Below are 15,421 nucleotides of genomic sequence, written 5' to 3' on the forward strand. Positions count from 1 at the left end.
ACTGTTTATGGAAACTAATTACTAGGAAGAAAACTCTCTTAGATTGATATGTACAGCCCTGGAACGGAAAGCATGCCTCAAAATAATGAGGCCCTGATTCTCAGCTGAGTATTTAGAAATGTGTGTTTTCTGAAAATAGCACAGGAAAAGGACCCAGGACACCCAGTGTCCACTTGCAGCCCAACTTTAGGAGCGGGTGTGTTCTGTGCTAAAGGGTAATGTCACACTGTCTTGTTCAGAGCGATCTGCAGGGCTAGATAGATCCCTCTCCTGTCAGAAAGTTGGTAAGAGCAGCGAAGGGCTCATCATCGGAGGACAATGAGCATTAATCCACAGTTTGCATGGAAACCCTCCTCCAAGGAAAAAAGTCCATCACCTGCTGTGTCATAAAAGCCGCTCGCCATTATCTACCCTTTATGACGTTATAAGAATTAATGAATGGATATTTACCAAAATGCTTGCAACTCTTAAATGGCGGAAGCCACATTGTTTAAGAAAAGAACGCTTGAAAGAGAGTTTGGGGGCTGATCAACTCTGTTGCGTATTTATGAACGGATATTAAAAAAGGAAATTGAATTCAGGTTGGTGCCTGTTTAAGCATTGAGACCAAAAAAGCTAAACAACAAAATTAAAAAAAAAAAAGAAACCTTGAATATTTGTATCTTCAGTTTTTACTGTAACCCAATATGCTGGAAGGGATAACAATTTGTGATGACTCCATACCGTATTATGGAATGTCCTTTATTCATATTTAGATATTGAAGAGTGATTAGTGCTTTAATGGAGATTTCTTTCAGTTACATAGTAATGCCATCTTAACAGAATATGTGGAGTATTTGAGTTATGTATTCATTTTCTGGTATTTACTCTGATTTGGATAGTTTGCAATTTACAGGAATTTACATGGTACTCATAAAACAATTTAATTGTTTTGTAAATTTAATTAATTGTACATTTAATTCATTGTTTATGTGTTTAGGAATGTGTGGTCTGATTGTAACATATAGGGGTGTGTGTGTCTATGAGTCAGTTAAACACAGCAGCCTCCCATTGCTAACTCTGTGTATGCTGTGTGACTCTATCAGTCAGTGGGTTAGTAGAAGGGTTAATAGTATGCGAACGGGAAGAAACTAAATATTGTTTCATGGTGGTACAGCAGGACAGAAGTCAAGTGCTGAGTCTTATCTTCATCTCCGCTCTGTGGATGCTTATCCGTGTCGTTAACATAAGGCTCCGAAGGCCTTCGCTCTGGGCACACTGCAGTCATTCACTCTGTGTACTCAGAAATCCGGAATTTGGGAGATGGCCCTTCACCAAAAGAGGAAACAAAATGTCTTCAAAGACAGACAATGATTTGCTCAAGTTTATTACAGCCAGTAGGATGTACTTTTTTTTTTTATCATTAGATTGTTGTTGATTACAATTAGAAAACTTATAGCTTTGAAATTATCTTTTTTATGACCTTGTAGCAGTTTAAAGGTGATACCTCATTGATTAAATAGGTTTTAGTTCATGCTTCCTTTTACTTAATGATCTGAAAACATATTATCCTGATTTACACATAAAATCATGCTGAAAAGCATGTGGCATTCACTAGAATATGTGTGTTTAAGTAGAATTAAATTAGTACTGAGAGTTATTAAAGAAATCTTCCATGCCTTTGTCCAGCGAACTGTGTTTCATACTGAAATGAATAATAAATGAACCGATGTACGAAAGCAAACCGACTTATGAGCAGAGAAGATTCTATATGCTATTTACTTTTCCATTATATTTGGATTGTTATCGTGATTGCTGTTTCCTTGATTTCAATATTAGATCTCTTTTATGGTGATGTTGAATTTCTACTATCTTTTGATGCGGAATTACACAAGATTTGTAACGATAACACCTTTAACTGTGTTTTCTTTTCAGTGTAGTTTAAAAACGTAAGAATAGAAAATTTGGGCAAAACAGAAATGCTTATTTTTTTTCCTTTATCAAATGTGTGCTATCAAATGTGCCCTGGAAAACCTCCTCTACCCCTTGATCTAGCCAAATCCTATTCAATTTTTAGGTTTCACTTTGAAAGTCGATCCATCAGAACGTCATCTTTTACCAACCGAGGCTGAGATAGGGCCCTTCTGTATCCCCGAGTACAGTCACATTATATTGACTGTCCCCATCACTGGCTGTAAGATCCTATGCAGCAGGGACTGTTTCTGACTGTCCCCATCACTAGCTATAAGATCCTATGCAGCAGGGACTGTTTCTTGTTCACATTTTTATCTTCAGTGCCTGGACCAAACCTAACACATGGTGGGTGCACAATGAATACTTGGTGAGTGAGTAAATAAATAAATCAGTCAGGATAGCTAGTTACCAGCTTTAAATTGTAAGCTTATCATTGCTTGGGCCTGACTCAGGCCTCGTCTTCTACCTGAGCAACCTCGTACGGTAGCCAGCTGTGGGAACTGTGGCCGCCTCTGTACACTGTTGTCCGGCGCAGAAACGTTGTGGCTATGCAGATGTAGTCGGGAGCCCAGACTGTAAGGAGGGCAGGAACATTGGAAGTAAGAATTATTCTCACGTTGCACTAATGCATCTCTGCTTCCTTCCTTCACTATTGTAGTTACTTTACTTAGGTAAACATAGGAAAACAGAAGTGGTTTACATAGGAATTTGGAAGGGAGAGGTAAGGGGACTTAGCACAAAGAATTTACCCTGGTACCTTATCTCTTAGCGAATGGTTATGAAATGCCTAATTTGATACTAGCTTTCTCTATTTTTCTGATGAGAAAAATTATGATTGATGTGCAGTTTTGTGCATGCCAATTACACCTCAATAAAGCTGGGAAACAAAAGTCCAACAATATCTAATTTCAAACCCTTGTTTGCGCATTCAGATCCTCCTTATTTCATTGAAGTTCTTGTTTAATAAATTTAATCTTATTTAAAAAATAAAACTCTTGTAGTGGGGAGACTATAGCTCAGTGGCAGAGTGCGTACCTAGCATGCACAAGGTCCTGGTTTCAATCCCCAGTATTTCCATTAAAGATAAATAAATTTTAAAAACCAAATTACTTCCCCCCAAAATAAAATAAAATAAAACTCTTAACTTTGACCAAAGAAAGTAAAAGAAAAATATGATTAAACAATCTGATAAATACAAGTTATTTTGAAGATAAATGAAGACAAATTTTGAAGAGAAATTAGATAAATGAGATCATGAGACCAACAGCTCCACAAGTGGATGGACAGTGGAAAATCCCAACTAACACACATTTTTAAATTTAAAAATTCATTTGAAGTATTATTTAGTCAACTGGCGGAGTCTGGTGTTTTGTTTTGTTTTTTTTTTTCCCTTCAATAATGAAGCATATTCTTACCCACTTGTGGGTACTCAGGCTTTTGTATCACTACAATTACTACATTTTTAGGTTGTTTGTAAAAACATAATGCTCATATTTACCACTAAGATACTCTTAGAAATGAATATTTTTAATCTGAGCTCTTGAATAACATTAGAGTGCAAGTTCAAGAGTTCTAGGAAAAGAATTAAAAAAATAAAAATGGAATCCAAATGTTAATCCATAAATATGAAACTTTCTTATGCTCTTTACCCCTTCAAGGTCTGGAGTTACTAATGGGGTTAGGATTTCAACTCTTAATGGGGCTCAGTGCATTAGTGTTTTGTATGCACAGAATTCAGCATTCAGTTTAATAAGTGGTTGACATTGGTGATGTCCCTTAATTTGCTTAAATCTAATTGGCTCTTTTATCAGTCAAACCTGTATGGATTGGCAATTGATCAGAAAGGGTCAGCCATGACTCTGCATGTAGTTAAACCATGGAACCACCAGTTAAAGCCACCCTGCATGATAATAAGCAAAGGAAGAACAAATGAGCTTAGAGGAGGAAGGCAAAGGAGCTTAGAAGTTTTGCAGGATCTTCAGGTGCAGAACAAAGGCATTATGGAGTATATAAATTTTAAATACACTGCATTTTGCCTCCAGACTTAAACCTTTTTTTCCAGATGAACTGAAATCTTGTCTGAAACTGTCTTTGTTACATCAAAGAACTACTCCGAAAGCTAAAAGAGACAGAAGAAGCATAAAAGGGCATAGTTTAAAATGATTAGTGACAAATTCCATACTGACGAGCTAGAAACAGATTTTTTCTGAAAGTTTTTTATTTTTCCGATAGAAATAATTTTATTCTATTTATCTTTTTCAGAACTGCTTTATTTTAACAGTGAAAGGAGCTCAGAGCCACCTTAGTTTGTGAACTTAATCCAGTTTTCTATGACAGGAAATAATTTGTCATGTATACCTTAAAATTGATGAGAATTATTATAATCTATAGACTTCATAAAAATACGAAGCTTGAGGAATGTATTCCTTTTCCAAAGATGCGATATTAGCAAAGCTGGTGCTGAGAAAGGCAAAGTGGTTGTGAGTGGTTCATTTTAGAGTTAATTTTAATTTCTCTCTCCTTGTTTTGACCTCCCCCCAACCCAAAACACGGATAAAAGTAAAGGAGTGGAATCCATTTGGAATTAATACGTAGACACGTTGTAAAAGCATAGACTTTGGAATCCTACAAACCTAGATTTCACCCTTCTTTCACTCCCTGGCTGAGTGACTGTGAGCAAATCCACAAATATATCTGAGCCTGAGTTTGTTCATCCATTAAACGGGCTTGATGATAATTACCAGCTGGTAGGGGGTTAAACAACACAATGTTATGTACCGTGCTTAGCACAGCGCCATCTTGATAAATATTTGTGCTTGCTACTTTCTTTGTGCTATTTTCCTACTGAGACTTTTTTTTTGGCCTCTTGTGATACTGTGATTTATAATGAGAAATGTGTATTTGGTCTTTGTCCCTGTTTCTGGCACAGAGCTCCTAAATCCCTTGGAGTTTCCTAAGCAAAGAGAGCTATCAGAGTGTCTTTTGTGATGTTAATAAGGTGACCTTGAGAAAGCACCTAAGGATGGGGACTGGTTGCCAGTGGGGCCAACCAGGTGATTAGAAGGTTGGAACTTTCAGTCCCACCCACAACTGACCTCTTGGGAAGGGAGAGGGACTTGAGACTGAGTTCAGTCACTAGTGGCTGATGATTTAAGCAGGCCTGCCTAGATAATAAAGTCTCCATGAAAACCCAAAAGGATGGGGTTCAGATAGCTTCCAGGTTGGTGAACACATGGAGATTTGGGGAGAGTGGCTAGTTGAGAGAGGGCATTGAAGCTCCGTACCACTACCCACATCCTTGCCATAGGCCTCTCTTCCATCTGGCTATTCTGAGTTGTAGCCTTTGTAATAAACTGATAATCTAGTGCATTAACGGGTTTCCTGAGTTCTGTGAGCCACTCAAGCGAATTAGCAGAACCCAAAAAGGGAATCGGGGGAACCTCTGATTTATAGCCGGTTGGTCAGAAGTACAGGTAACAACCTTGACTTGTTTCTGGCATCCTGAGTTGGGAGGATCATTGGAACATTGAATTTGTACCAAGATCTTCATTTTGGTCAGAAGCACAGGTGATGGTGTAGGCTTGTGAGTGACATCTGAGATGGTGAGGAGGGAGTGGGGCTGGAAATGGGCAGTCTGTGGTATGAAAACCTTAACCCATGGAATCTGATGCCATCTCCCGGTAGACAGTGTCAGAATTGAGTTGAATTATGAGACACCCAGTTAGTGCCAGAGCATTGCTTAGTGTCACGGAGGAAACAACCCCCACCCCAGCGCACACACTGGAGTCGAGTGTGCAGAACCCTTGTACCTCTGAAGGCTGGAAAATGCCCTAGAGAGAGAAGGCAGGTGAAAATCAGTCTTTTACACGTGCTGGGGAGACCAAGACAATTTTGTCCTGTTAAATCTCTATTCCTTCCTACATTTACCCCTTAGAGTATTGACATAAATATGACCAGACCAGTATCCCTGCTCAGGTGTGGTGGTGATGTGTGTTGAATGATGAAGCAGGAAGGATGAGAAGTGATTTTCCTTTGGAAATAGCTTAAATTATCTCCCTCCATGACCTCTAGATCGTAATTTTCAAGTGATTTTTACATCAAACTGTCATTTCTTATCTTGGGATTTCTATGGGCAGAAAAGCAGCACATTTTTTCTTAATAGATTTCTCTTTATTCAAACTGAGCTACTTATTAAATACTATTTTTGTGATTATTTTTCATTCCACTGCATGTATATTTTTATTCATAAATACATGCTTTTATAATCTTGTTAATGCTAGCCAAAAGAAAGGAATTTGAATTTTTTGCAAAATATTTTGTTCACCTTTTTCTAATTTTCCTCAAATATATATTTTAAAAAGTTGAATCTTCGGATTGAAAGTTTATTTCATTTTTCACTAACTAGGAAAGCATCATAGTTGTTCAGACAGTATACATTTGAATAACTCAGTGAAATGTTTGCTTCTTAAAATGTAACATAATTTTTGCCTAATAATATTGCTTAAAAAATGATATATTCCCCACTGATTTTTTTGTGGATCGAACTATTAATTTTCTTTTAGATCATAAAAGACTGGAATTCTCTTTCAGTTATCTGTTACTGTGTAACCAAATCCACCTCAAAATTTAGTAATTAATACACCTGCTCTTTATCATTTCTCATGATTGTAGGAGTTGTCAGTTTGGGAAAGGGCACCTAAGTCTACTGGTGGCCATAAAATTTTGTCTTTGAACTGGATGACTATCCATCTTGGTATGTTGCAGAATACCTGGAAATTTTTTTTTATGGACCTAGCAAGGCAGTTAAGGGTAGATAGGTCCAGAGATTACCTATTAAGCACCGGAAAAAGGAAAAGGACATGCTTTAAAGGAAGCAGAATGTTGATCTGCCCTCGGAGCAGTCTAACCTCAGCTCTTTTGCAGGAGGGGTAGGACAGGACTATCAAATCCTTCTCTTAAGCTAAGTGTTAACAGCTCTGCCCACATCATCGAGGATAGCCCTCAATTGATTTGGAAGTCAGCTAAGTCTGAGACTTTCGGCAGGACTTGCTCAGTGAACTTATCTTTCTCCTTCAGTTTCTAAAGGAAAGAACTGAATTTTCTTTCCTTTTTTTCTCATCTCACCTGAAAACCCTAAGACCTAAGAGGAGCAGGCTCTAGGTAGTGCTATGGACCAACCGTAGAGGGGATGGTATCATTTTATGGCGGGATGGCTAAGAGACTTAGGAGCAATTAGAAGGTCAAAAACCAGGGATAAGCCAGTGAATGAATGAATGAATGAATGAATGAATGAATGAATGAATGAATGAATGAATAAATAAATAAATAAATAAATAAATAAATAAGAGTTGCAAATTCAAGCTTAATTTTATCTTACACTTTCCTACAGCAATGAGAACTATAAAATATTGCTATGCCTTTTGAAATCTGTTCGGTACAATATCAAGATGCTATTTTGGGGTTTTTTTAAAATGAACTTAATATTCCTCAAAAATGTAAAAGTTTGCGTGTAGTGTACAGATTTAGAGCCCCTCAGCGTGTTTTGTATTTTTCATCCACACTGAATCCACTTTGATTTATGTGTAAGATGTAAGCTGAAACTTCAAGCTGCAAGTGGCCATGAGATACTTAAAAATGGAAAGAATGCAATGGAATAGAAATTAAAAAAAATACTAAGATATAGGTTAGAAATTGAAATAAACAAAAGGCTAAGATGGTATATTACCTTCTTCAGAGAATAGAAGGAAAGAGGGTAAAAGCCACAATGAAGATACAGGATTATGAGGAACAGCGTTCTTTAAAACAGCAGCATTCGACTGCATAAACACATGGTTTGTCTTTACCTTCAGCATATTAAAAGCTACATGATTTATATCACATCCCGTTCATATGAATCTTTAGAATAGCTTTACTTCTGTGTGTGTCTTCCAAATGTGCTGCTCTTTTTCCCTTGGAAAAATCAACCCATTCAAAGTAATAAGGCAGGCAAATTCAGTGAATAAAAAGTATTTAAATTCTTAATAAAATAGTGTGCTCTTGAAAACACATAGCAGGCCATTTAGTTTAACTTGTGCTTTCTCCCAAGTATGAGAGTAAAACCCAAGCATTTATAACTGTCTTAAACATGCTTTCAAATCCTTTTATGAAAACCTTTACCTTCTTAGAATTGACAGTTTATTTACCCTGCTCTGTGTGTGTGTGTGTGTGTGTGTGTGTGTGTGTGTGTGTAAAATTACATAAGCTAAAGAGATGGATTCATTCCTGTTTTAAAGTTTGTGAATTTTTCCTCACTTTCTGTATTCACCATCTTGACAATGAACTTCCCGCTTATAAAAACATTTTAGAAAGGGACTAACTTCTGAGCCTTGGAGAAGACTGGGAGGGGACTTTGAAGTGTGCTTACCATGGACTCAACAAGCCTCCAGCAGAGGACTGCCAGCCTCCCACATTTGCATACTCTCGTGTGGCTTGTGTAGAAACACACAGGCCCTCACATACAATTAAGTGCTGTCTTTAGAGCATCCTGGGGCAAGAGAGAGAGCAAAAGAAAAAAAAAAAGTTAATCACACTTCTTCTACTTTACCAGGGGAGAGGGGTAGGAAATACTATCTCTTTAAGTTCCATTGATATTGAAAAATCGTATTTTTGAAAAGAATAAGTACAATTCTCCTTTCTGTTTTTTTTATCTTGGAATAAAGGTTTATCTATAACTTTAAGGTTGAAAAAATCCCGTCTGTCTGCCTGGCTCTACAGTTTGAAAGCAACTTGAAGTTTTATTTGAATTCTTATAGTGCCCTAAAGAAATTTTTGCTTTTTTTAAAAAAATAATATCTTACTCTCTTCTTTTTCCTTTGTTATCATAGATCGAATCTATGACTTGCACAAAATTCTATGAGCATTTACCTGTCTGCATAAATACTTCTACAAAAGTCAGACAAGTTCTTAATATGTCTTAGCTACATAAAGACCGTATTTCCAATCTATTTTCATTGACAGCTTCAAGAAGATCCTTACCATATTGCTATAAAGAGATAGAGATCACCTAGAGTCTAAAAGTTCTGTCAACACTTAATGAAGAATATATTGTGACAACAGTGGGCAAACAGCCACTATGATATTCTTGATTATTAATTAATTGTGCAACCCCCGCCCCCGCAAACCTCGGGTTGTTCGAGTGCATGCCCAAGTTTGAAAACCACTGAGCTAGGTCATCTTTAAAATACCTTCAAATCAAAAATATTACGTGATCTTATCTATGACTCCGTGCTGCACTTACAACTGGGGCACAGAGTTATGGGCGATAGGTGGGGTGGGCCCCTGCGCCCCGTGTGTCTTTGACTCCAGGAGCCCCATTCTCAGGGCCAGACGCCTTCCTAGTGGAAGGGAGCCAGCATGTCGCTCAGTCTCCCTGAACAGGGCAGGGAGAGGTACCGTGAGTAACCAGTTCCGGATGCTGAGTGTACCTGTGGCACAAGCGAAAGGCAGCAGGCGTGGTGTGTCGTGCGCTGAGGCAGCTAACTGGCCCCACTGTGAAGACAGTCAGCTGGGTTTCCTCCGCTCTCCGGTCTCTTCACAGAACATCTGTTACCAGCAACTCCATGTAACTGAGCCCCGAGTCTCCTCCCTCTGGGGAGTCTTCCTTAATGAGCCTCTTGTGGCTGCACCGCCTCTGTGGGATTTTGAAATGTGTTTTCTCAAGTCAGTTACATCTTTATCCTGGATTCTAGGGTTGGCTGGCTGTCAGACCTCCTCCTTAGGATTTGCCCTTCTAGAAGCCCACAAATACAGCTCCACAAAGTTGGCTGGAGTAGTTTTTCGGGTGCCCAGAGGAAAATTAAGATCAGGTAATCATTTATTTGATAAAAAGAATTTTCTTTGATGTGATTACTCACACTCAGGTGGCACTTAACTAGGAGCAGGTGTGTTTTAGGGACATCAGCTCATTTTTTTATCACAAATTCTTTGAGGAAACGGCTGTTTGTATCCCTGTTTACACAGGAGGGAGCTGAGGAAAAGAGATTGTCTTGCAACTAGTTCCTTAAGGTCATGCGACTGGTAAATGGCGGAGACCATCTTCACACCTAGAGACTGGCTGCAGGAAGCCGGATCTGAGCCACTGCATCCTTGTTGTGTAAAACACCTTCCACTGACCAGTTGTATCCTCTCTCAGTGGAGGGAGCACAGGTTCCAGACCCCAGGGGTCAACGAGGCTCTGAAGATATGGCTTGACTCTCTACAGTCATGCTGAATATGGTTTCAAGAGTATTGTTTGTTGTATTGTTTGGCTGAAACAGCAGGTGTTCCAAACCTGTTGCCAGTGAACTAGAGAGCCCTTCCCACTTTGCTGTATGACCCACATGCTCAAAGTTTACAACCTAATAAGAGGAAGAAAATTCAGTTGAAACAGATGTTTTTACTGCCTTACGAAGCAGCACTAAGCAGAAGCAATATTATACGGTCCACACTCTGGGTGGCAAAATCCAATCAGTTAGACCATGCTCTCCCAGTGGGTGGATATAAAATACTTACTTGTATCAAGTATTCTGACCAACTTCTTTCATAGTCACCCATGAATTTATAACTAAGATAAACTCTGTAAGTAGAAGAAGAAAATATTAAAATAACCTCATATGTATCTGTTGAGAAGAAAAGTCTCCTTCAACTTTTCTGAGAATATTTCTTTTTCTGAATTTTTAGCTCTCAAGCGACACAAGTTATAATATACACTTCTCTCTTTGGCTGGTAACAGAAAATCCAAGTGTCCAGATTTGAACTGCTGTCACAGAGGCTTTTGTGCGGATGTACAACAGGCAGTCCCATTAGAATTTGTGCAGATACGTTTACCCAAATCACTAGTGTGTAAGAATGTCATCAACATGGCGAATGACTCAGTTGTCCTCTCTCTGGGCCAATATTAAAATTGAATTTTGGGGGGCTGATGCCTTCTATATGTCTCAGGAAATGAATAGATACGATGTTCAGATTGTACATAATTTGCATTTTTTTTAATAATTTCTGAAGATTTTTAAGCTTTTTTTGAGAGGGGATAATTATGTTTATTATATATTTCATTTATTCATGTATTTTTAATAGAGGTGCTGAGGGTTGAACCCAGGACCTTGTGTGTGCTAAGCGTGCACTCTACCACTGAGCTACACCCTCCTCCCCATCATTTGCATTCTTGTAAAGAGTCTTAATTATCCACTAATGTTAATTTTGGAAAATTTTTAAACATTATTGAAAGAAGGATAACAAAATAGCCCATGCTTTTTTCCTCTCCATACTAAAACAGTTTTTCATGAACAGATTAAGAGCTCATTAGTCAGCTGAGGACACAATCACAAGTGGAATAGTGGAGAACCCAGAAGTGTGAACACTGTGAACATGTAGGGGACTTGTTCCCTGGAGTGGTCACGGGGATGACCATCTGTGTCTTCTGGGCCATCAGGAAGGAGGAGCCCTTTCCTCATGAAAGTCTGAGGTTGAGGGTATGTCCACAAAAAAAAAAAAAAAAGGCTTGAATCTCGTTCACATGGTGGACTCTATAAACCAAGGAAGCGTGACTCGTAGACTGTGCGTGCGTGAAGCACACTGACCACGGTGACTGTCCAACTGTCTGACCTTTGTCTTCACCACCACCCACTCTCCTCAGCATTTTCATTTGTTGATTGCATGACCTCAGGAGAGTTATCTCCTCCCGATGCCTCAGCTTGTTCATCTGAAAAGGGATTCCATCATCCCATGACCATCCTCGGGGTCTTGGTACAGGGAAAGGAGTATGTGCCCTGGGAAGATCTGCTGGCACAGAAGTGGGGGCCCGACTATTTGTTTAAAGAATCAAAAGCATGATATATAAAATGAGCACAAAATAAGCTATCACTATTTAGGTTGAAACTTGAACCAATCTCCAAACATCTGAGTGTTTTTCTTGCTGATTCCAGCAGTTGCCTCTGAAAGCTACGTGTAAGGAAACAGCAGACTGGTCGGTTGTGGTAGGTTAAATTATAAGTGAGGACTAATTTGTGGATCAAAGACACTCTCTGGGAGATATCACTCTGCTGGTAGGAAAGGCATTAGCTGTCTCCCTCTGTCTCACGTGTTTGTACTCTCTGTCTTGGAAAGCTCCCGCACAGTTTCGGAATCTTGATGTTTAATTTAACACAGAGGTCTTTGAGAAACACAACAGGGGGTTGTTCCTGGTAGTTCTGGCACTGAGGAAATTGAAATGTACATGTTTTTTCTCATTTATCAAAGACAGGCAAGAATCTAAACTGACATTTTATATCAAATGAATTATGAACTGTGTACTTTGTACCTAAGGGAACAACAGCTAAATTAGAGTTTAAGATTAAAAAGAGAGAGAGAGAGAGAAATAGGCTTTTAATAAAACATACAGTAATTTCTGCTATTCTGTCTGATGGTAACACGACTACACACAGTCCTTATTGTGGAACTGACAAATGGATGCAGGCTACTCTGAAATCTCTAGGATTAAATATATTTGAGAGACTCTCCTCAAAAAGGATTAGACCTAAATTTCATCTCATGTAGCTTGGCTTCAGGACCAGTGAGACATTCTTGATAATCTAAAGTTAACTTTTACCTTTTTGTCAATCCTTCCTTTCTTAGGGGGAAAAAAAATTACATTTGCAAATTCTCACTTCCTGAGAAAATGTGAGATTAGAAGTTGCTTGAGGGGAAAAAAATTGTATACAGGACAAAAATTATATGCACAAAAGTACCACATTCATTATCTCCTCTATTTCTCTGTAGCTCCTACACATATATACGCACTCACACTCGCACACAAGCAAATTACCCTAATGATTAAGAGCGTTGATTCTAAAATCGACCAGATTGGGTTCAAATTAAGAAATTAAGTTATACAATCATACATAGTTTGCTTCATTCTTTTTTCCCCCCATTACGTGGGAGAAAAGGTAGTAAATACCTCATCAGGTTGAGGCCGAGAGAATTATGTATGATCAGTGCATGCAGAGAATGTGACACAATGCTGGCCCCATAATAGTAATTATGTATTACATTGCACAGTTACAGCCTCCCATGTATGTGACAAGAATGTTCGGTAACAGCAAACTAGCACCCCACTTTTTAATGGCTACTGATTCCTGAAGTCTAGGAAGCATGTGAATTAAATTTTTAAAGTGAAGGAGGATCTTGTCATGTTTTTACAATATACCCAATAATCATTTTTGAAATTACTAATTGAAGGTTCTTGGAAATTGGGCGTGATCGACGCTTTCTTCTTGTAGGCAGAGCTCTGTTTTGATGACTGTGCCAGTCTTCAAAAGTAGGTATTCTCATTTGTGCAACATATACATTGAAGAAGCGTTATTAATATTAATACATTTGTTTTCTACTTCCGGATTCCCCCAGAATTCCTTGGTATTAATTCTGTGCACTTTCTGACACAATTTAGACTTGTGTGGCTAAATTACTAGAAACAACTCACTAATATTCTGATTACAGATTTTCTTCACATAAACTTAAATACATAGATATTAATCATGATTTTGGTCAAATGAGCATCATTTTTTATTCTCAAATTCTGATTCTAACTCTACTAATTGTGAACTGGAATCAGTTCTTAGAAGTCTTTCAGCATTTTTTATCCTGCTGATGACTTGTTTTATTCTTACTAGTAGAGAATGTGAAATTAATAGCCTATTGAGGGAAGGGATGCCCAATGTGTAATCTAGATGTTTTAAGGCTAGATCTAGTTGCATAATTAATTAATCAACCTAAATGTTAGCTCCAATCCCATTGTTAAGATGGCTTTGGTAACCAGTCCTCTCTGTTTTTTCCATCATTAAGTGACTAAAATTTTTGTCAGCTATTCAAAGATCACTTTATTTCTTGGTTCTTGATTCTGTTCCAGAATGGTAGACTCAGTGGCACTGTAAGAGTTAGTCCAATTCTAAAATGCACTAGTATCTTTTCTTGACTACTTAAGTCTTTCTTTTGTTGTGTTTTGTCTTTTGTTTTACTATTCTTGTTAGACATTCAACAAGAGCATATCTGTGTACTCTTTCTAAAAAGAGTGGCTTTGACCTACCTTGAGTTCACTTGTGATTAAAATTGTTTATTAACCTTGCTAAAGCATACTAATTTTAATTTTACAAAGGTAAAGTTCTTTAGAGAATTATTTAAAGTGAATGAACAGTATTTTAACTAAACACAGGATAGACTTAATCCACTAATATTTTTTGTATGTATTTTAGATGATTTTTCCAATTGAAGAGACAGAACAGAAAGGGCTTAAGTAATCAGATTCTCGAGGAAAAAAGAATTTAATCTATGCAGCCTGGAAAGTAATTTGGGTGAAGATGATGGTGTTGGAAATAATAGGAGTACTAAGAAATACTCTTAGGAATACTAAGAAGAACTCAAATGTCACAAGCAAAGGCTTAAATAGAGTATCAAACTCTAGGAAATATCTCTAAGGAAAAAGAATAAAATTTGGTTAATGTTTTAAGATGTAACAACAACAACAACAACAAATTCTTCTGGGCATTATGACCACCAGCTTTAGGGCCTCTAATTAGTCTGACAAAGTGACATTTCCACTTCTCATTGAACCAATAATGTGTCTAATGAAATTCAAAATTTCTATTTTTCTCTGAGCATGATGAGCTGCATCGTTCACAGCTTTGGGGGATTTCAGAATTAATGGAGGATGACTTCCGTCTGTGTGACGCTTCCCGGTTAACAAATTCACTGAAACTATCTTGCAGAGTAATTTTAAGCGACTATTTAATCTTAAACCACGAAGAGAAATGAAGGTAGAGGTATCTCGTGTTGGTCCTAGGGCTGCTGATGTGAAGTGGACTCTTTTATTTCTCAAAATGATCAACAGCAATTAGTATTCAGCGGTGTCTTTTTATTCTGGTGCCCGTGACCCACCTCTGCCACCGCCTTCTGTATTACTCTTATTATAATCTGTAACTGGGAATATTCTTGCTTCTTTTCCATTCTAATTAAAGCATTCTTTGTGAACATGGGGACAGTTTTTCATTTCATGAAGAACAATTACTAGAGCCGGGTGAGATCTGCCAACTGGGTTTCATGTAACTTTGACAAATATTTGCACTAATTTTGATTGAAGTAGTCTCACACCAGTGAGGTGTTGGTGAGGCTTTGGTTCTCCATTAGAAATGTAGATCAAATGAGTCAATGAAAGACCAAAGATAAACCCTGTACCATCATCAGGTTTTATTCAACAACGTACTCCAAAATATTTTATTTTGTCCCTGGACTGAAAGGTGAATGATGGATTTCTTACAAAATTTTCATTTTATGCATACGTTTTCTTCCTAGACAGGGCTTTGTCCTAAATACTTCTCTACAACCCTGGTGACAACCTTGAGAAAATCTCACCAATTCTCTTAAGTTGAATTCATAAAACCTGTAACCCTCCTTATGCATCTTGTTTGTCTATTTTTCTATG

The 15,421-nt window shown here is 37.9% G+C and overlaps 1 protein-coding gene across 1 annotated transcript in view; it reads left to right on the forward strand.

The window, feature by feature from the left end:
• LOC105100345 (usherin) overlaps window positions 1-15,421 on the forward strand; it is a 370,866-nt gene that overhangs the window by 127,269 nt on the left and 228,176 nt on the right. The window lies entirely within an intron of this gene.

Source organism: Camelus dromedarius, chromosome 21, assembly GCF_036321535.1.
Source record: "Camelus dromedarius isolate mCamDro1 chromosome 21, mCamDro1.pat, whole genome shotgun sequence".
NCBI lineage: Eukaryota > Metazoa > Chordata > Mammalia > Artiodactyla > Camelidae > Camelus > Camelus dromedarius.